At 44.2% G+C, this 23,434-nt stretch overlaps 1 pseudogene; it reads right to left on the bottom strand.

Moving 5' to 3' along the window:
- Positions 1–1,648: 1,648 nt before the first annotated feature.
- Positions 1,649–1,762, bottom strand: LOC134495068 (U2 spliceosomal RNA; annotated as a pseudogene).
- Positions 1,763–23,434: the final 21,672 nt, after the last annotated feature.

Below are 23,434 nucleotides of genomic sequence, written 5' to 3'. Positions count from 1 at the left end.
AAAGCACGATGCCCAGTGGCTCTGGAGGTAACAAGCAGCCAACCAAACTGGTAGCCACTGATAGCCCAATCTGCCATAGGAGAGAGAAAAAACAGATGCAATGGAATGATGGTCTGTCTGTTGCTCTTAACTGCAGCAATCTTTCTTTTTCCAATCAAAGGGGCTTGGGCCAAGGATATAGATCTTGCATATTGGTTGGGTGCTAGTAGTAAGCCCATATTAAATTAAGCATCACTAGAAGTCACTGCATTTTTTCTGGGCAATTACACCTACCTTGTATAATCTAATGAGCTGTTACTTTGCCCTAATGTAACATTTCAAGGAGTCCAATTCGTCTCTTCCCACTTTGCCCATCTTCTTCACAGTTTGCTGCACGAGAGAGATAATTGATTTGTTAAACTAAATCCCACCAATACACCCAGGCCACTGTTTTTGTCCTAGAGTCCTTAAAAAATATACATTTCCTCCCCTTCAGAATAATTTTGTCTTTAAGAGAGGAGAATCAAGGAGCAGGGTTTTCAGTGATGAAATGCAACATCATGAAAGGAAAAGGTCAGCTCAGCGATCTATTCTCAAGTGATACCCTGGCAATACTAATGAATTTATTTTCATTGCAAAACAGGGAGAAAACGAATGCGTGTGCGCTGCCTTTCTTAGAATACAAAGAAACCCGAGATAGATGCATGCTGAATTTGAGAATCCAGTAGTGAGGGCAGGAGGTATCTAATGTACCTCCTGAGATAGTATAGAAGGAAGGACTTTGTAAGATCATTTCCTAGGAACAGTTGACTGACTGAAGTTTCTGGATAGCTGATGTTGGGAACTGAGTTGGGGTCCTGGCCAATTTGTTTCTCTGTGGGCTGGCTTCAGAATGAATGAATGAATGAATGAATGAATGAATGAATGAATGAATGAAGATGACTCTCTAGACATGGTCTAGGTCCAGTGCCTCAGCTTGAGGGCTCCTTAGTACCCACCTTTCCCAGCCCTCTTCCTGAGGCAGAAGATCTGTCTGTGTCGTGATAAGGCTGGTTGTGGTTCTAAATCACATGGAGATTGGAGATTGTGGAGACTGAAGTGGAGCACCATTGAAATGGTGCTTCAATTATGGGACATATGAAGCACCACCTAGAAGAGATCTAAAGCAAGATGCTTCCCAGTTTTCAACAGTGGAGCAGCAGGGCTGCTTTAAGATATGGGCAGCTATGCAGTCTATTTCTGGGTAAAGGAAGGGCAAAAGAGTTGTTTGTGTTATGTGAAGCACCTCATTGAAGAAAACCATGCTCCTGTGATTATTGCAGACGTCAACACACTACAACAGTCTAGATCCACAGATTGGTCATTTAAACTAAAAAAAAAATGAGTGACTAAAAAAATACCAACTGGACAACTTTCTCTCTCTTTGAGAGGGGAACTGGCAGAGGAATTCCAATTAAAATCATCCCATGTCCTGGGCTTGCTCTCAGCCCATTTCACACTTAATGTGCATGCTGGGTTGACCATTTCTATGGAGAGAGGGTGAATGCAAGAGGGTCCATGGACTCAATGATGACAAGCTTTAATACTTTATCTGGGTAGCACCTGTACCTTTGATATGAGTTTCATGCTGTTTTTTCTTCTGCATTTTTTCTTAGCCATTCCCATTCCCTTTCATTGAAAAACAAAAATTTTTTTCCCTTCCAAGGAGAAAAAGCTTTGGATTTAGTTAAACTAATAAGAACAGGTACTACACTTGATCTCAGCCAAAAGGCCAAGAAACTGAAAGGCTTTGCCCCTGTGATTCTGGAGAGGTGGAAACTACAGAACCTGTGCTTCTTCGTTGCCCCTTTTATGGAGACATTTGATCCAGATTCATCAAACCTCTGATTAGTAGATGTCCTGGTTGCTCAGACTCAGGCTATGCCCCGATGCTGCTTACAGACAAACTGCCTTTTGTTACAGCGCATGTGGCCAGGTTTTGTGCAGCAGCACAGAAGATCTGCCGGACCCTGATGGGCCAGTTTTCTACTAGCCAAATGCATTCTATGTAACTGTAATTCATTTAAATTTTAGATATTATCACTTCTTTGTAATTTAAGGTGTTATTTACTTATATAATTTTGGTGTCTATTTTATAATTTAAATATATACTGTACCTTAATCATAGATGTTAGGTTGTTTTATAAATGTATTTTAACTTTGCCTTAAATTTCATTTCATTGATTAGCTAGTAAGATAGATTATAGACATTCACCGAGTGCTCTCCTTGTATTGGTCTATGACTGTAATAAATTGAATTGATTGATTGACTGAATGTATTTATTTATTTATTTTTCAAACTTCTATTACCGCCCATTTCCCCCCAAAGAGGGGGACTCTGGGGAGTTAATGGATCTATCAGTCAATTAATTCCAACTCTGGGTGGAATTAATTGACAGATAGATAGATTGGATTTAGTTTGGGTGTCAAGTTCCTGAAGTCCTCCTTATCTATTAGTAGGACATTTTTTTCTTTTTTCGGGACATACATTGTTCTTTTCTTTTTTAACTGTTCTTAATATTTTCAATGTCATAAGTCACCCAGAATTTTATGGAGTTGGCTGGACTTCTTGTTGTTGTTTATTCGTTTAGTCGCTTCTGACTCTTCGTGACTTCATGGACCAGCCCACGCCAGAGCTTCCTGTCGGTCGTCAACACCCCCAGCTCCCCCAGGGACAAGTCGTCACCTTTAGAATATCATCCATCCACCTTGCCCTTGGTCGGCCCCTCTTCCTTTTGCCCTCCACTCTCCCTAGCATCAGCATCTTCTCCAGGGTGTCCTGTCTTCTCATGATGTGGCCAAAGTATTTCAGTTTTGCCTTGAATATCGTTCCCTCAAGTGAGCAGTCTGGCTTTATTTCCTGGAGGATGGACTGGTTGGATCTTCTGGCAGTCCGAGGCACTCTCAGAATTTTCCTCCAACACCACAGTTCAAAAGCATCGATCTTCCTTCGCTCAGCTTTCCTTATGGTCCAGCTCTCACAGCCATATGTTACTAGGCTGGACTTCTAAATTTAACAAAATAAAAATAAATTAAATATCATTCAATAAATAAACAAAGTCTTGCATCAGATGCTGGGGTGTCATTTCATTTCATAGTCGTATCATTTGAACAAAGATGCCATTTTGATATCACTGGGGCTGGTTGCAGATGATGTTCGCAGCAGAAGGATGGATCGAAGTCTAACAGGAAAAAGGATACAACCGTGTCCCTCTCTTTTCTCTTCACAAAAAAATAAGCAAGCTCAACAGTTCTTCCCAAAGGCATTCTAAAATAAGGAAGAAAAACAGAAACCTGTTCCATGGGGGAAGAAAACTTAGACAACAAGTTTCAGCCAGGTCTTATTCTATAGACATAAAGTGCACATTTTCTAAGACAACGTAAGAAATCCTAAGCAAATCCTTCCTGCTGTACAAAATCTAAAAACAGCCACTGTGGCTGTATCATTCCTGAGACTTTCTGCAGAAACATCCCAACTGTTGACCTTTCCTGTTGCATGCAAATCAGAGTGCATATACATAAGCAGTAAAAAGTTTAATTAAATTCCCTAGCACACTAAATTCATGTCAAAATCCCCAGGAATTCCACTGCCTTTGGGCAGAAAAGGGTGGGAGAAGCCCGCCCAGGTCTAACAAGACACCAATAGTTAAAAGCCAATTAACCGTACCCATTAGTTGTCCATTATCAGCCTGGAGTGGTAGAAATAAAATATATTAATTGCTATAGCCCCTGCTGTTAACTGCTAAATAAATGCATAAATATTTCTAGGTCTATTAATGGTGGTTAAACTTGCCATTTGTGCATTGGATTTGCTGGAGTGTTCCCCAATATTTGGCAATTAAGGAGATGAATGAATGAATGAATGAATGAATGAATGAATGAATGAATGACAAAAAGTGCATGCTCAGTGGCTGTAGCTTGCATCTTAGCTACTGACTGGCAGCCAAGAAGAACACTAGCTTGGCAAGAGCTACCAGGGGCAATTAAAATAGTGGAGAAGAATTGATCTGGGCAATGACTGCAGATGGTGTACTTCTGGTGCAACTGTTAAGCACTGCTGGCAATTCAGTTCTAGAAGAATGCTATGCAGGAGTTTGGGGATTGTCCTTCCTTTCCTGCTTAGGGTTTTCTTCCAGGCCTGTCAGCCCTTGGTTTACTTTTCTCACTTGGTTTCCTGCCAGCATCCTGGGCTACAAAGTGATTGTGAGTATGCTGGACCTCAAAGGGTTACCAATATCCTGGTCTTCAGTATGGTGTGACTGGCACTCAATCTTGGAACATCCTCCTGGGATACCCCAATTCTGGGCTCTGTTCAGTGGGATTCAGTTGGTGTCTTCTCGGCCTCTTCGGATGCTCCTCATTATCCCCATTTTGGCCATCGCCCAATGTTGACCTGCCGTGGTCACCACCGCTTAATCTTGCCACTTTGACATTGCTGCCAGCATGTCTTTGCTGCTTTGGACACTAGTCTGCTCTCTGTTATCCTCTGCATGATTGACAAAGCTGCTGCACTTCCCCCCTGCTCTCTGCAATGCCTAGGCTGATTTCCTTGGAACGAACAGCATCCTTTTTTGTTTAAAGAGCTGATTCCTTGTTTCCTGCAGGCACGGCCTTTTAAAAGAAAGGAAGGGCAGGGTGTTGTGGCTGCCGAGCATCCACCCTTCCACAGATAGAATGCTCCAAGTGTTGTTCTGTAGGTTAAGTTTTCAGATTGGGTGGGGAGCAGTTAGAATGATGCAAAGGGGACATACTGAATGTCATGTTCATCGTTCCAATGTTACCTTTACATCGTAACGTTTTGCATGTCATTTGGCTGATGCGTATTTCCTCGGGGAGGGGAGGAGGATGTTATATGTTAGCAGCTGGATTGGAATGTGTTTGGGTTATCTCGTGTGTTCAAGGTTCCTTTCCCAGGACATCAGCAGAAACGGTTACCAGCACCTGGGGGGGGGGGGGGGAGTTTGCAACAGCAGGGCGAGGGGAGGGAGTACATTTGTGCTGAGGGTTTTTAGTTTGTATTTGGCGCGCTTTTGCTCATTCTCAGCTTTCTCTGTATTTGCATACTATTCTTTAATAAATCAGATATCATTAAGTTCCTGCTTGTGAGTCTGAGTCTATTAGGGTAGGCAATCCTTACATAAAGCTGAGAATTCCCAAAAAATTTACCGTTAGCCCCTTTCCAGATTTATTTTGTGAGGGAGAAGTGCTAGCGATGAGCAAACCAAATCCCCAAACCGCGGAAAGTGAGGAATCGAGCAAGGGGGAACCCAACTCCCCAGTGATAAGAACAGAGAGGGTCCCTACTCAGGAGCTCTCGGAAATTCGGGAGATGTCAAGCTCCAGCCTGGGAGAAGAGGAGGTTGGAGGTAAAAGAGCCCCTGAACTGACCGGCAAGTCGCCAGGCGAGCTGATCACTTTTGATGAAACACAGGGACCCCTACCAGGGACGTCCAAAATGTCTTGGAAGCAGTGATACCTGATGTCCCCAACCATGGTGAGGCAGGAGGGAAAGGAGGATTCCCAAACCCCTGACCGTATAAGACTGGTGGAGGCCAAATTGGAGTTAATAGAATTCATGCTTCGGAAAATATCAATGGACTGGGGTCCTCAGGAGAGGAGGAGAGGGGAGTCTAGTAATAGGCATTCATCCCCTTCTTCGCCCCCCCCCTTCTTCGGAGGAAAGGAGTAGGACCCGGCACAGAGAGGAGGCAAGGGCGCCGAGGGTGCGAATTTCAAAGTCCCCTCCTCGAGAGCGGAGATCCCTGGGAGCTAAAAGAAAGTCTGACTGCCCAGATGTGGTGAAGGGACCGCCTGGAGTGGGGGTTAAGGACTTCACAGTTAAATTTGACGGAGATCCAACTAAGTTGTCATTCTTCCTTACTAATGCAAGGAGTTATATGGATGAATGGGGACCGTATTTTCATTCAGAAAGAGCCAAGATTAATGCCATTGCCACTAAACTGAAGGGGCGGGCTGCCGACTGGTTTGTGCAGTTATGTCAATCAGATGCTCCTGAGCTGGAGGAGTTCGAAGAATTCCTGTGGGCATTAAAGTTACACTTTGAAGACCCGTTAGCTAAAGAAAGGGCAAAACGGGTGCTGAGGGAGCTTAGCCAGGGGCCACAATCTGTAGCAGACTATGCTCTGGAATTTAAGGCTCTGGCTGGGAAGGTTGAGGATTGGTCCCAATCTACCTTAATAGAACTATTTAAGGATGGTCTGAACACGGAGGTCCTGAGGTGGTCACTGGGTAGGGATGACCCAGATACCCTGTATGAATGGATACAGTTGGCAGGGAAGGCTGAACATGCCCATGAGACCTTCGCTCACAGGAAGGTGATGAGACATTCCGGGCTCAGCAAGGGTTCCCGCCTTGCTGCGCCTACTGGAAAGTCCGGTCAACGTGCCTGGGAGGAGGAGAGGGAGAGCCGTTATGTGAAAGGACAGTGCCTCCGATGTGGAAAGGAGGGTCACTGAGCGGCAGCATGCCCGAAGGGCAAGACCGATGATCGTTCGGGGAAGCCGGTGGGGAAATCACCCTCCCTACCCAGAAAAATGAAGGCAGCCAAGGCAGAAACTGAAGTGGAGGAGGTTCCTTACTTCGGGTGTGAGGGGGAGCCCGATCTACACCAGCTGGCAGGAAACACCAGCCACCTACTCTAAAGAGCACCTGTGGGCAGGTGGTGGAGGACAGGTGCGAAGATGTTTCGGTGAGTGCCAACTGTCCCACACTGAACGTGAAAGTGAAGTTAGACTCCCACACAAGGACCATTGAAGTTTGGGCACTGATCGATTTGGGGTGTTCACATTGCTTGATGCACCCTGATGTGGTGGCTGCTCTGGAGTTACCCAGCTTTCCACTGCAGCATCCCATGATTTTCACCCAGCTGGATGGTTCTACTGCGGGAGGGAAACCGGCCACCCATTTCACGGGAAAGGTGGTGTTACAATTGGGCAGCCACCGTGAGGGGCTGCAGTTTGTGGTGGTGCCTGTGGGGCATCCCCTAGTCATTCTGGGGATTCCTTGGTTGGTCCAACAAAACCCCTATATAAATTGGGTGCACAGGACTTTGACTTTTGGGGATGGTTTCTATCAAGCCCCTGGGGAGGAAGACGCTCTGGAGGCTGCAGTGGGGAGGGTGGTGGCAGCAACCCCGCATTTCACTGTCACACCACTGGAGGGCTCGCTGGAGCAATACCAAGGCTTTGCGGATGTGTTTGGTGAGAAAGAAGCGGACCAACTCCCACCTCATCAAAAAACTGACTGTGCAATAGAGTTGGTCCCCGATGCTCAACTGCCCAAGCTGAAAATTTATGCCATGACTCAGAAGGAACTGGTGGTGTTGAGGGAGTTTGTAGACAAGAACTTGGCCAGGAGTTTTATTGAACCAGCGAATTCGCCAGTAGGCGCCCCCATCTTGTTTCGGGGAAAGAAGGATGGGACATTGAGACTTTGTACAGATTATCGTGGATTGAATGTGGTCTCGATATTAAATAAATATCCTCTGCCGTTAATAAAAGACATGTTAGCACATCTGGCTAAGGGGAGAATCTTCTCTAAGCTGGATTTGCGGGAAGCCTATTTCCGCATACGCATACAGGAGGGGGATGAATGGAAGACTGCTTTCAATTGTCCATTGGGTTCTTTTCAGTATAAAGTTTTGCCTTTTGGGTTGGCGAGGGCACCAGGGGTGTTCATGCAATTGATCAATGAAGTGTTACATGAAAATTTGTTCAAGGGTGTACTGGTCTATTTGGATGATGTTTTGATTTATACTGAAACGGAAGAGGAACATGAGTGCCTGGTGAAACAGATGCTTAGCAAACTGAGAAAGGCTGAGTTCTATGCTAAGCTTTCTAAGTGTGAATTTCATAAGACTCAGCTTGACTACCTGGGGTACAGGATCTCTGACAAGGGCATTGAGATGGATCCTGCAAAGATTCAAGCCATTTTGGGGTGGGAGCGCCCGCGTACCCGTAGGCAGCTCCAAAGTTTCCTTGGATTTTCCAACTATTACTGCCAATTCATCCAGGGGGTTGCAGAAATTGTGTTGCCTCTTACTGACTTGTTATGTACAAAGGGGTTGGGGGACACACACAAGGTAAAGAACCCGGGGCATTGCTAAATTGGACAACTGACTGCCAGGTGGCTTTCGACAAACTCAAAAGCCTGTTCACTGCTGAACCCATTCTTCAACACCCTGATCCCACTAAACCCTTTGTGGTTCAAGTGGATGCTTCCGATTTTTCAATTGGAGCGCTCTTGCTGCAAGCAGATGCTGACAACCACCTGAAGCCGTGTGCGTATCTGTCCTGGAAATTTTCCGAGATGGAACAGCAGTGGCATGTTTGGGAAAAGGAAGCTTTTGCTGTCAAGGCAGCTTTGGAGGCATGGCGCCACCTCTTAGAGGGGGCTAAATGTCCTTTTGAGGTTTGGACTGACCATAAAAATTTGGAAGCGCTCAGCGCACCCCGGATGCTTAGTCCTAAACAGATCCACTGGGGTCAATTTTTTAGTCACTTTGACTTTAAATTGAAATCCATTCTGGGCCAGAAAAACGTCCTGGCTGATGCGCTGTCCCGCCTACCCCAGGATGCGGTCCAGGTACCTGACATTGTGGGTACGGTGTGGACAGAACCCCAATTAGGTTTGCAGGCTGTCACACGCAGTCAAACTCATGCGCAGCTGCCTCCTGCTTCACTTTCAATGGCTGGGGGGAGGACTCCAGTGCCCTCTCAATTGCAACAACAGTTTCTGCAAGAGGTGAAATCTGATACTTGGTTGCAGGCGAATAGAGACAACATTACATTTGACAAAGGGTTAGCTTGGAAGCAGAACCGCCTCTATGTGCCTGACATTTTGCGAAGGGAAATTTTAAATAGATGTCATGATGATAAGGTGGCTGGTCATTTTGGGTTTGTCAAAACGTTGCACCTGGTACGGCGCCAGTTTTGGTTGCCCACCTTAAGACGTGATGTAAAAAGTTATGTTGCTTCTTGTCCTGTCTGTGCCATGTCAAAACGGAAAGGGGGGAAACCACATGGGCTGCTGCAGCCGGTTGCCAGCCCCTCCCGTCCTTGGGAGGAGGTTTCTATGGATTTCATTGTGGATTTGCCTCCTAGTCAGAGAAAGACTGTGATTTGGGTGGTAAAGGACTATTTTTCCAAACAAGCCCATCTCATTCCATGTGCTTCCATTCCGTCTGCTCCGCAATTGGCCCACCTTTTTCTAATCCACATCTACTGGATTCACGGTAGCCCCTCCCGCTTGGTCACGGACCATGGGACACAGTTCACTTCCCAATTTTGGAAGTCATTTTTGAAGCTGGTGGGCACCAAGCAGGCATTGTCCACTGCATCGCATCCGGAGACTGATGGATGTACAGAGGTTCTCAATTCGACCCTGGAGCAGTTTTTGAGGGCATTTGTCAATTATCAACAGGATAATTGGGTTGATCTGCTGCCTTTTGCTGAGGTGGCTTATAACAATGCCATTCATCAGAGCACAGGGCATACCCCTTTTCATGTTATTTTTGGATGGGATTTTGTCCCCATCCCTGAGTTGCCTCAACCCCCCATGCAGCCCTGCTCTCCTTCTGATTGGGCTGCTCAGCTGGCTGATTCCTGGCCAGTAATTCAACAGGCCTTGGCTGATGCCCAGTCTACTTATAAGCTGCACGCCGATAAGCGGCGAGCCCTTCAACCTGATTTTAAAGTGGGGGATCAGGTCTACCTTTCCACCAAGTTCATAAAGTCCCCTCAGCCCTCCAAAAAGTTGGCTCCTAAGTTTGTGGGTCCTTTCCCCATTGTGGGGATTGTGAACCCTGTCACGTTTAAACTGGATTTGCCTCACAATCTGAAACGTTTGCATCCTGTTTTTCATTGCAGCTTGCTCAAGCCTGTCAGCCACTCTGATCATTGGCACCCGCAGCCTCCACCTCCTGCTCCGATCATGATTGATGGACAGCAACATTTTGAGGTGAAGGAAGTCCTTGATTCTCACAGGAATCATGGCTCCCTGCAATACCTGATTCGTTGGAAGCACTTCCTCCACCCTGAGTGGGTGTCTGCCCGTGATATTCATTCTCCTGTTTTAGTTATATGCTTTCATCTGGCTTATCCTCTGAAACCTGCTCCTTAATGTTTTGCTTTTTTGGGGGGGGCGGTATGTCAAGTTCATTGTTCCAATGTTACCGCTGCATCGTAACGTTTCGCATGTCATTTGGCTGATGCGTGTTTCAGTTGGGAAGGGAGGAGGATTCTGTCTCATGGGATTGTTATCTGTTTGCAGCTGGTTTGGAATGTGTTTGGGTTATCTCGTGTGTTCAAGGTTTCTTTCCCAGGACATCAGCAGAAACGGTTACCAGCACCTGGGGGGGGGGGAGTTTGCACGGCCGGGCGAGGGGAGGGATTACGTTTGAGCCGAGGGTTTTTAGTTTGTATTTGGCACGCTTTTGCTCATTCTCAGCTTTCTCTGTATTTGCATACTATTCTTTAATAAATCAGATATCATTAAGTTCCTGCTTGTGAGTCGGAGTCTATTAGGGTAGGCAATCCTTACACTGAAGATATTTGACTTATTGAAATGTTTGTGCAGCTACTGTGATTCCCTTCTATAGGATGAGGGAGCGATTTAGGATGGTCCATTCTCAGAGACCAATCATGCTCTCTCATCCCCCTTGGCTGTTGCAGGGAAAAAATGAAGAAAACTGCACAGGTAAGCCAAACCGAGCACATAAAATGGGAATAAATCTAGCAGTCAAAATAATGAGAGGAGGAGGAGGAGGCCCCCTTTGTATTTGGGGACTGGTGCCAACACCTCAAAATCATTATGTGCAAAAATATCACCCAATATTTGCTTCCTCATTCATGCTCTCTTTATCATCCAGAGCAAGACATTAACACCATAGCAAATCTGATGGACACCTTCCGATCAAGCCAACTACCAATAATACTTTATCCACAGATCTAATTCCACCTGATTCTGTCATGAGTACGGATGGTGAGCAGGAGGGGGCCTCTATCCAGGGGGGGAAATGCATGCATAGTTTAGAGGCTTTGAACTGTCATTCAAAGAAACCCAGAACGGAGCTCCTCACCACAGCTGCCATCTGCTCTTAAAGTGGGAATTGTAAGCCAAGGACCCTCAAATCTAAAGATGGACTGTTACTTGAATCAGATGGTTTCCTAACCCAAAGCCACTCCATCTTGCTCAGATTGAGCCTGAGCTTGTTCCTCCCCGTCCTGACCCTAAAAGACTCCTAGGTGCTTAAAGAGCATCACTATGGCAGCAACTCTTTGACTTAGGGCCGAAATATAAAGTTGGAACCATCAGCATACTGATTGTACCTAACCCTGTGTCAGCAGATGACTTCCCCAAGTGGTTTCATGTAGATATTGGACAGGAGTGGGCAGAGTGCTGAGCCCAGAAGCACACCATAACATGTAAGAGAGGCCTAGGGGTTGATCATCTCCACCTCCTATCACCAACTTCACCTCATATGCGTGTGTGTGTGTGTGTGTGTGTGTCATGAGTACTGATGGTGAGCAGGAGGGGGCCCCTATCCAGGGGGGGAAATGCATGAGTAGTTTAGAGGCTTTGAACTGTCATTCAAAGAAACCCAGAACGGACCCACCTTGAGTTTGGGGGGTTATCTGTCTGGGTTTTCCCACACTCCTTCAGTTTGGTAGGATTTTCTGTCTACAATAGCAGTTAAATAAACACTAGAGACTTTCACTTTGTCTCGGCATGGTCTTTCCTTAGTCAGGACAGATTCCCCTGCATTTTTTTTTTCTTTGTGGACAGGTGAGAGGAAGGAGTGGGGGGAAACCCTCCATACCAAAATAAACTCGATGTGGCATTTTCTCCATCCCTAAATGGAAGAAATCAACTCTTTAAAAGCTCAGAAGACAATGACGAATGTCCACAAAACAAGTCAGCTCCTGTATCAAAGCCATAGTACGATTAAAAATGTGGTCTGGCATGACCCCATTTCATTTAGGAAAGTATAGATTTCCCACCACTTGTGGTTTGCAGACGGTGGATCCAGTCACCTTTCATTGGGGTTCCAGGTTGCTTAGTAATTTCTCCTCTCATACTGGAACTCAGCATTTCAATTATAGTTCAAAGGCAGTGTATAATTATTAACATTCTCTCTCAACCAGATACTTCTGCATTTTATGGTCTTAATGAAAAGCTAATTAATTTTTCCAAACCATTGAAATCTCCCTTTTTCCCCCTGCCCAACTTGCTGATTTCTTATTTGACATTCTGCATTAATTAGATAAGAAGGGAAATTGAGGGGCTTTAATTGCCTCAGATAGGGAAGGGGATTTAATTCCTCACAAAATGTCTTTATCAACAATCAGAGGTGAGCAAGGCAGAAATGAAGTTCAAATGTAATAATTTTCCTCCCATGAAAATGTACTTAGCATAACAGGGGAGAAGTACTACCTTCCTCTGCTATCTCCAGATACTTGGGAGTGGTTCCCTCAAACAAGGTGAACAGATAGGTTGTGATTTCACAAGGAAATGACCATTTGAATTCAAATGGAGGGAATCCATAAATAAGTTGGACCTTGAAGAAGCAGGATAGGAAGAGTATTGACACCTTTGAACTTTGGTGTTGGAGAAGACTCCTGAGAAGATCGTGGACAGCCAAGAAAACAAACTAATGGATCATTGAACAAATCAACCCAGATTTCTCACTTGAGACACACACAACCAGGCTCAAATCATCCTACTTTGGACAAATTATGCAAAGACCCACCTCCCTGGAAAAGGTCCTAATGCTGGGCAAGGTGGAAGGAAAGAGAAGAAGAGGATGACCAGCAGCAAGGGGAATGGACTCAGTTCCAGCGGTGATGAGGGCACCACTGGGAGACTTGAAACAACAGGTTAGGGACAGATTGTCATGGAAAAAATCTATCTAGGTGGTCACTAGGAGTCAAAAAGAAGTTGGTGGTACATAATCAATCAACCAATCAATCAATCATAAATATGTGTTTCAGTTCATGGGTGTGGATTGCCCTACTGCTGATTTTTAATAATACTTAATAATATGCTGATGATACCCAATTATACATCTCCATCCCGGGTGAGGTAACTGATGCCGTGACCGCCCTCTCTCGGTGGCTGGGGGCTGTGGGGGTCTGGATGGGGAAAAACAGGCTTCAGCTGAACCCTGGTAAGGTGGAGCGGCTGTGGGTTAATGGCTCTTCCATATCTGGGACTTTGTCATCTTTGGTTCTGGATGGGGTGGCACTGCCCCAGACAGACCAGATGCATAATCTGGGGGTCCTCTTGGACTCACGGCTCCTGCTCAAAGAGCAGGTGGCAGCCGTGGCCAGAAGGGCCTTTGCGCAGCTACGTGCTGTGCACCAGTTATGCCCCTTCCTGGATCAGGAGGCCCTTCAGATGGTCACTCATGCCCTTGTTATCTCCCATATAGACTACTGCAATGCGCTCTACATGGGGCTACCCTTGAAAAGTATCCGGAAGCTTCAGCTGGTCCAGAATGCAGCCACGCAGGCTATTTTTGGTGCCCCTAGAAGGGTGCACATAACACCGCTTCTGTGTGAGCTGCATTGTTTATCAGTCTGCTTCCGGGTCCAATTCAAGGTGCTGGTTATCACCTTTAAAGCCCTACATGGCATGGGACTGGGTTACCTGAGGGACCGCCTCTTCCCCATTACATCAACCCATCCCACCCGATTGTGCAAAGAGGACATGCTGCAGACCCCGTCGGTAAGAGAATTCCATCTGGCAGGGTCCAGGAGGCAGGCCTTCTCTCCAGTAGCTCCTGCCCTCTGGAACATCTTGCCCCTGCAGGTGAGGTTAGCCCCATCACTCCTGGACTTTCAGAGAAACTTGAAGACCTGGCTCTGCTACCTGGCCTGGGGCAGGGAGGGGAATAGTTATGCTTGGGGTTGGCTAGTGCCCTAAAGTGCCCCTCCCATGCAAGGAACGAATTAGATCACAACCATCTGGACTTTATTTATATTTATCTGTGATTTGTAATTGTTTTTATATGGTGCACTTTTGTATATTGTGATTTTATTGTATATTTATTGTTTTAGTGATCACCTTGTTGCAAACCACCCAGAGTCCCTCTGATGAAAGGAGATGGGCGGTGACAAATTTGATAAATAAATAAATACATAAATACATAAATAAATAAATACATACAGACATACAGACATACATACTCCCTAGGAAGTCGTAGGCCTTTCTTCTGCAGACTGTTACCAAATTGTGAAATCTTCACCCACTCTCACAAACTGTGTTGAATATTTGCTTGACGTTTCTGCAAGCCTGTTATCCTAAATCTTCTTAACTTGTTTCAGATGAGATCACAAGGCAAATGTGCCGATGAGCATGAAATACAGAGAGTCCAACACTCTTGCAACCTGGTACAAGAATAGAAAAGGAGCAGGCATCAAAGGAACTATAATGGCAACTTATTGACCTATGCCTTTCCAATTAAAACTGCTTTTTTGGTCATTGATTCTAATATAAATCTTTCAAGGAAAGCCAAGACTGTTTTGTCTCTAGTTAACACGGCATGAGACTGAGTTGATTTTTAAGGTGACCTTTCTTCTCTGCTCCTGATATTTTCTTGGCTATGTTACTAAAGCAGCTTGGATACAAACAAGAAACAAACAAATGAAACCAGGCTTCACTCCGTCCGTAGGCATTCCTTAGCCATTCACAGGGGCATCCCATATTGAAGCCACAACTATGCCATGATGAGATTATGCAAATGCTGCAAATTAATTTAAGTTATCTGCATGATGATGCCATGCTACCTCTTGCCCTGTTGTGGATAGCCCACGGCTATTCACTTATCCATGTGGTGCTAAACAATTTTAAAAATACCACAATTGCAAACTTACTAAACAATCTTTCATTAGCAATTCTAGAGGCACATAAGTAGAAGGACTGTTTGTCCTTAAGTCCTGTACTCATCAGGTTGGCCATGATGGGAATCACAATACTGGACTAGTGAGAGTTTCAATATGGCACACAGAATCATAGAGTTTGAAAGGTCATGAGGATCATCTTGGAGAACCCCTCCAATGCTCAGGAAAACCAATGAAACTGTTCAGGAGAGGTGACTGTGTTAGCCCTTTGAGTAGCTGTCTGATCAGTTTACTGTCAATGACCACATTCAAGTCCTTCTCCAGTATAATCCTTTCAAGCCCTGAATCCCCCATCTTTTATGAATGCCCTATATTTTTCTTCCCTAAACGTAATACATTTATTCCATTGGAAGAACATCTCAACCCAATTTTCCAACCTATCCAGATTAGACTGAAAGTTGGTTCGGTCATCCTGGGCGTTGGCAAGACCTCCCTACTGCTTTCTGTCCTCCGGATGGATGTAGAGCCATTGATGCTGACTATGTGGGCACTGTTGAGGTTTTCCTACTAATGATTAAGACTGCTATTGTATCTAATCATTTTGGCCAGGTGAAGAGGTTGTATTTGATTGTCTCCTCTCATGTGCTTCATGCAAATTGCCTGGGGGGAGGAAACCTGCCCGGACTTGTTCTTACCTTCCTCTTTTTTCTCTCTGCCAGCATGTAGCAAGCCAGGAGAGCTAAGTCCTTTAAATGTGTTAGGCTTTTGTTTTGCTTTTTGTAAATAAATTATTTTTATAGAAATGCCTGGTGTGTGTGACTTTTCTGATCTCTCCTGGGCTAAAGGCTTTCCCAGCATTCTGCCAACAGGTTATGTGCCCAGTGAGCAGCCCAGTAAGCCCAGTAAAACCCAGAGAGAAAAGAGAGATCAACTCCACACCTCATGCACAATTTAAAGGCAGGTAGCAAAGTCCTGTGAAGATTTTCTTTGGAGCCACCTGGAGATTTTCCAGCAACTGCCGGTCTACAGGACAAATAAGCTAGCTAAGGTGACTTGCAAAAGAAGGAAGAAGCCATGGCTACCTCCCAGCCCTCAGCGATGCCTCTGGAGCGCCTATCAGAGACCAACTATTTGAATTGGGCCCTGAAGATGGAGATGTATCTTCGCAGAGAGAATCTTTGGTTGCCAATTGGTGAGCAAACCCCCCAAAATCCCAGTGCTGAATGGCTGAGAGAGGATGAGCGGGCTACAGCCACCATTATCTTGGGAGTTGAGGACAATCAGCTAGTCCACATGCGAGGCATGCAGTCTGCAAAGCAACTTTGGGACGCTTTGAGAGACTTATATGTAAAGGCAACAGCAGGGAGTAAAGTTACCCTGACGAAAAAGCTGTACAGAGCCTACCTTGCAGAAGGAGATAGCCTTCCTGAGCACCTGCATTATATTCAGCAGCTGTTTGTTGAGTTGCAGGAGAGAGGAATGGAATTTACACCTCTCACAAAATCATATATCCTCCTGTCCTCACTGAATGCAATGTGGGACACGCTGATTTGTACCCTGGAGGCTATGCCTGAAGCAGACCTCACCCCATCGTATGTTACACAGTGCTTACTTGCTGAATGGGAGAAGAGAGAGGAAAGATCCCCCCGCCCCATCTCTTCTGGAAAGCTGCAATACCAGAAAATGAGGGAAAAGAAGGGAAAGGAACCTGAGGCCACAGCACTAGCCAGCCAGTGATGCTTCACTTGTGGTTCAGCTGGACATTTGCAAAGAGACTGTGCCGTGAGACCCAAGAGTAGAAAGACAGAGAAGAAGAACACAAGGGCAACACAGAAGAAGGCTCTTCAGACAACCCAGATTGCACAGGTTGCTGAGAAGGGTAATTCTGATGTATGGGTGTTAGATTCTGGGGCCAGTTGTCATTTATGTAATTGTAAAAGCTCTTTTGTGTCACTGTCTAAAACTGAAAGACAAAGTGTATCTTTGGCTGATGGGTCTGTGACCAAAATTATGGGACAAGGTGACTTGTATTTATCCTGCTTAGGGGAAACTGTAAAAGGTGTGTTGTATGTGCCAAATTTACAAACAAACCTTTTATCTGTGGCACAATTGGCTGCAACAGGGTATATCATAACATTTAAGAAAAATGGTTGTGAGATACGAAAAAATGGGAAATTGTGTGCTACTGGTATGTTAAAAGACTCCTTGTACATTGTGCAAAATGCAAGGAAGCCAAGCTGCAAGGCTGCAGTTGGCAACACGCCATATCATGACCAATGTGTACACCTGATGCACAGGAGATTTGGTCATGCTAATTTCAAGTATATAGCACAAATGCCACAGCTGTGTGCTGACCTAAAGATAAAACCCTGTGATAAATACTTAGACTGTGTAGTTTGCAAAGAATGCAAAACACTAAAAGCTCCTGTGAGTAAGCACAGTGACAGAGTTACAACTAGACCTTTGGAAATTGTACACTCTGACATTATTGGTCCTTTTGCTCCAAGTCTTGGACAAGCAAGGTATGCAATGACCATCATTGATGATTTCTCAAGATACACATTTATCTACATCTTAAAACATAAAGATGAGGCATTTGAGAAATTTAAAAGTTTTGTGACGTGGGCAAATGGAAAATTCCCTAGGCCTGTATCTGCACTCCAATGTGATAGAGGAGGAGAATACCTTTCTCACAAATTCAGAAGGTTCCTAGTGGAAAAGGGGATAGAACAAATTATTTCTAACCCTTACACCCCTCAGCAAAATGGTATTGCTGAAAGAAAGGGCAGAACCTTGCAAAATGCGATGGAATGCATGTTAAAAGATTCACGATTATGTTTTAAGTACTGGGGAGAGGCAATATCTACTGCCACTTATGTTCAGAACAGGTTGTATAACTCTGTGATTCAGGACACTCCATTCCATTTGTTTTATGGTGTGAAACCAAAGGTAAGCCATCTTAGAGTGTTTGGTAGCACTGCATGGGTTCACATTCCAAAACAGCAGAGAAGGAAAGGAGGCCCCACAACAAAGAAAGCCATCTTTGTTGGCTATGAACAAAGCCAGAGGAGCTGCAGGTTCATATGGGAGAGAAATTAATAATTAGCAAAAGCACTTCTTTTGCTGAACAAAACTGGGGGAGATTAAATTCTAGCTCTCCAGTTGAACTGACCACCACAAGAGAACAGCAAGGACTTGCTGATGGTGATCTTTTGCCTGATGAGGACATTAAACCAGAAAAGCAAACTGAAGATCTGTCTGATGAGACAGGTGCTTCTCAGGAAAGTGATAGGAGTCAAAATTTAAGCCCTGTATTACCTCGCAGATCTCAGAGGAGTAATAAAGGCATTCCTCCATCACGTTTTCAGGCTGAAACAGTAAAGGCTTTTCACATATTCACAGAACCTGAGTCTTTAGAACAAGTGAATGCTTTACCACCTGAGATTGCACAAAATTGGCATTCTGCCATGCAACAGGAATTAGCATCCTTGAAAGAAAATAAAACATGGAAACTGGTAAATCTACCTCCCAATGAACGCTGTCTGGGTTGTAGGTGGGTTTTCAAACTGAAAAGGGATGCTGATGGCAAAATCCAAAAATATAAAGCAAGGTTGGTTGCAAAAGGGTTCACTCAAAGGAAAGATTTAGACTTTGACAAGACTTTTGCACCAGTTACTAAAGGTGAATCAATTAGATTACTGTTAAAAGTTGCTGCACTAAAAGGAATGTCAGTTAACCACTATGACATTCAGACTGCATTTCTCTATGGTGATTTAGATCACAAATTATACATGCAGCAACCCCCTGGCTATGAAAAAGCGGAGAATCTAGTCTGTGAACTGCAGAAGTCAATCTATGGATTAAAACAAGCTGCTAGATCCTGGAACCAAAAAGTAGATGAAAAACTGCAGAATTTTGGTTTTGAAAAAGGAAAAGCAGATCCCTGTGTATATATGAAGAAGGACAAACAAGGCTGTATGTATCTGTGCATTTATGTTGATGATTTGCTGCTGTTCACATCAACAGAAAAACAAAGGCTTGATTTTGAAGCCTGCATGAAAAGCCATTTCACATTAAAAAGTCTTGGAATTATAACAACCTAGGTTTGGAAAAACACAGGAAGAAGAATGGTAGCTTTCTGTTAAACCAAAGGGGAGATAATGGTAAAGTAATGTGAATGGAAAGACATATAAAGTTGTCAGAGAATATTAGTTTGCATCTTAATCTATAGTGTAAAAAGGAGTGTTGAGGTTTTCCTACTAACGATTAAGACTGCTATTGTACCTAATCATTTAGGCCCGGTGAAGAGGTTGTATTTGATTGTCTCCTTTCACGTGCTTGATGCAAATCGCCTGGGGGGAGGAACCTGCCCGGACTTGTTCTTAGCTTCCTCTTTTTTCTCTCTGCCGGCATGTAGCAAGCCAGGAGAGCTAAGTCCTTTAAATATGTTTTGCTTTTGTTTTGCTTTTTGTAAATAAATTATTTTTATAGAAATGCCTGGTGTGTGTGACTTTTCTGATCTCTCCTGGGCTAAAGGCTTTCCCAGCATTCTGCCAACAGGCACAACTAGCCAGCCAGTTGTGGAGCCACTTTACCGTAGTGATGTCCAAATCACCTTTTAACAGCTTATCAGTGAGAATGCCATGTGGCACCTTGTCAAAAGCTTTGCTGAAATCAAGATAGATTTCCACTGTCCACTGAGATAGTTACTTTGTCAAAGAGCAGAGATACAGTAGGGAAACAAGACTGGTCATCCATTAAGACTTCTTCATTTGGTGTTGGCAGTGAGTCTACTGCCTCCATTATCTTCCTCTTGCTGTTGACATATTTGAAGAAAGCCTTCTTTCTGGATTTTCTTCTTGCTGGCCTTAGCTCATCTTCCATACCAGCTGACAGCATGGTTACTTGAATAGACTAGTGAACAAAAGCATTCCACACATTTCTTTCTTTTCAGAATGCACTTGCAGATGGATGGGTAGATGGATACATTATGTTTAAAGCATAGAATTATAACTAGTTCAGCTTACTTCTCTATGCAAATCATCTCCATGGTGAGGTTTTCATGCATTAACACCATTGTTTGACAAAGATTTAGGTTTATACCACTTTATAACCTGCCACAGTTAAAGAAAAAAACATCTCTTTGTTTTGCATAACTTTATATAAAAGTATATTTGGCAAAGGAATGAATATAAATCTAGAAGCATGACTGATGTGACTGATATGATTGTTTATGATGAAAAATCGAGGGAATTAGTGAAGGTCAAAATGTGAAATGACTTTCTTGAAGGGATAATCTCAGAAGTGGATCTTGGGGAAAAAGCAGACATGGAAGAAAGGGGGAAAAGTGAAAGAAATGTTATCACTTTGTGACACTGACCCATTCATGACACTGCCACATTCACACAACACATGAAATCCTGAATGCTGGTTAGCAACACATAATAGCTGTCTTCATATAACATACTAACCCACCCCTATCTACCTCCAAAACTATTATGGTTTCAGGTGATTTCCTGGTTTCCCCAGCAAGCTAAGACAATATCTGGCTTCCTATAACACGTTGGGCCATAAACCACTAGTCCTGTTTTAGCCTAATTAAGTGTCTTGGGTGAACCTAGACTTTCTGTTCCCAAACATCAAGCCCTGAGCACCTGTTTGGAAACCAATGTGGTGGACTCACACTGTCGTCCACCTTCAGTGAAGAAAGCGTGGTCAAGGATTTGCGTACAGTTATTCTGTGCCAGTCCAACTTACTGCACAGGTCTATAGTTGTGAAGAATATTTGGAGGGGGTCACCACAGATGCTGCCTTGAGCTCCTGAAGGAAAGATGGGCTATAAATCCAACAGAAACATAAATGAATGAGTAAAATTCTGGTTGCACCACCTGCAGTGACAACAACCTTAGCTGAAAGGAATCTTGAAGCAAAATGCAGCTGCTTATCAAAACACGGTTGGTTGTCCCTGGCCTATTGAACTGAAGAATAAATAATAGTTAACAGTCAGCACAGCACCAAGAAGCACTGTACTGACAACCATTAGGAGTGTCTTGCAAAAGCACTAAAGTTATGAGGAAAAGTCATGGACTTTTATTTCAAGCTAAATGTTCTGTTGAGCAAATTTTCATCTGACTTGACCCATTTCTCTGGAAAGTACTTGCTTAAGTCCTAAGCTAGGAAGCTTTCACTGCAGAATCTGCAGAAAGCTGGACTTTATTTTCTCATCATAGTCAGAGACAGGAAATGAGTGTTATAAAATAGCTACTGGGGGATGGAAGAAGGCTTTCTGAATGTCATATGTAGAGATTTAAATAAGGGGAGTTACTGCTGTATCATTACACTTTATGACATAATTTCAGGATCATCTAACTGTTAGGCATGGAGGAATGCAAATCTGTCTTTCTGGAGACCTTTTGTTTAATTTATGCGCAAAATAATTGGAGCTGAATAGCAAAACATACATTATATAAGTGATAGTGTTGATCTGGAGAGCAGTTGGGCTAAAGTTTTCTATAACATTCTTTTAATGAAGTTAGCTAACATTTAAATCTATCTTCCTTGTTGCCTAATTTTAGAAAATGGAAATACAGCTAAATTTCAGATATCTTTTTGGTGATAAGTGTAATGGTATGTGGGAATGACCTTGACAGACTGGACCCAGAGACACTGCCTAGGGAATGGTTAGATAAGAGACAGCATAGCCCACAGCTGGATAGTGGGCAGGGGCAAGAGGCTCAGAAGGGCCTCTCTGATTTTTCAGGGTGTAAAGGAAACAGGGGGAGAGATTCTATTAATGTAGCCTTATAATAAAGTAGAATTAGCTCTTCTGGATGTGTTTCCTGTCTGGTACACCTGGTAAGGCTGACAAATGTCACTAACATTTTCCTATGGAAATATCAGTGAAGCATCAGGATTCAGAAGGTCTTCAGTTGTCAGAAGTTAAGCCTGGCTTCCTTATCTGCCTGCATCACTTTCACATTTTTGACGATGATTAGTTTCGGCCTCTCATTTCCCTGTTGTCAGTTTTAGCCCATTAACTTGCCTTGTTCCTTCACAACAGGAAGGGTAACTTTGTGAAGATATTCCTTGAGTACCCTACCCTGCTGCCATGCCAGTGTAGAAAAGTTGGTGCTTTGCTCAGCAGAGCTTCAGGAACCTCAGCATTTGTGATAAGATGCCATTGTTTACCGTGGTTCTGCCCCACTTTTTGCCCCCTTCTCCAGCTCTCTCCTCTGGTCCCTGATGCAGTCTTCTACTTTATTCAAGAAAGGAGAGAGACTTCTGAGAAGTTACAGATGACTTTTAGAGGAGGGAAGGACATTTAAGAACATTCCTCCTATGATCTACCTTAAGGTCTTCTAGAAGCCAACGTGATGATGACCAGGTGTCTTCTAATTGTGAATATAAAATGTAGCAGCAAACAAAGTCAGTGCTTAGTTGGGAGGAATAGCTAGAGTCCAAAGAATTACTTTAGTCACTGAACTGAAGGCTTGGGCATCCCAGTAGGAATTTGCATCTTTTTTTTTTTGTGGATTGCCTTTAATTCTTGGTCATTTTTTTTCTTTTTGGGGGGGCAGGGGAGGGGATCAGCAGATTCCTCACTGTGTCGAAGTTTTAAGAAAAGCCTAGAGAAAAGCCTGTCGATTTTTCCAGAGTGACGAAAAAGCAAAAGAAGCACGTAAGGTATTCCACATTATCGTAGTGGAATAGTATAGCCCAACCACCTTCTACTTTTACCAAGGCCCAAACAGAACCTAAACTGTCATCTTCCACAAGGCTCTCTCCATATGAAAGAAGAGCATTAAAAAAAACCCTCAATTGCATTTAGGTCTTTGATGCTTTGTTAAATGCTTTGCTTCTGAGTTTATGTATTCCATCATTTTCTGTCTGCCCTTCAGGGTAAAAATATTCCCAAGGTAGCTTACAACAGGTATCAAAAACATATAGATCAGTAAAACTGTAACATTAAAACAAAAGCAATCAGACTAAAGTTGATTTTTCCCCCGTGTCCTGCTCCTCAGAATGGCTCGCCAGATGCCCCTGGGGAACACAGTTCTAAAAACTAGTGTACAATCATCTTTTGCCAGCGTTGTTTGTTCTCTGAACCCCAAGACCCAGAACAATCATTCTTCTAATAGCAGAAGCTTAATTTAGTTTGTTGCGATAAGAGCCAGTCTGGTCTCGTGGTTAAGGCAACGGGCTAGAAACCAGGAGGCTGTGAGTTCTCGTCCTGCCTTGGGCATGAAGCCGGCTGGGTGGCCTTGGGCCAGTCCCTCTCTCTCAGCCCAAGAGCCAATAAGGCATGGTAGGAGAGTTCTAGTCCCGCCTTGGGTATGAAGGCCTGCTGGGTGACCTTGGGCCAGTCCCTCTCTCTCAGCCCAAGAGCCAATAAGGCGTGGTAGGAGAGTTCTAGTCCCGCCTTGGGTATGAAGGCCTGCTGGGTGACCTTGGGCCAGTCCCTCTCTCTCAGCCCAAGAGCCAATAAGGCGTGGTAGGAGAGTTCTAGTCCCACCTTGGGCATGAAAGCCAGCTGGGTGACCTTGGGCCGGTCCCTC

This window comes from Candoia aspera, chromosome 3, assembly GCF_035149785.1.
Source record: "Candoia aspera isolate rCanAsp1 chromosome 3, rCanAsp1.hap2, whole genome shotgun sequence".
Taxonomy (NCBI): Eukaryota; Metazoa; Chordata; class Lepidosauria; order Squamata; family Boidae; genus Candoia; species Candoia aspera.
This window is presented reverse-complemented; position numbering and strand designations above follow the sequence as displayed.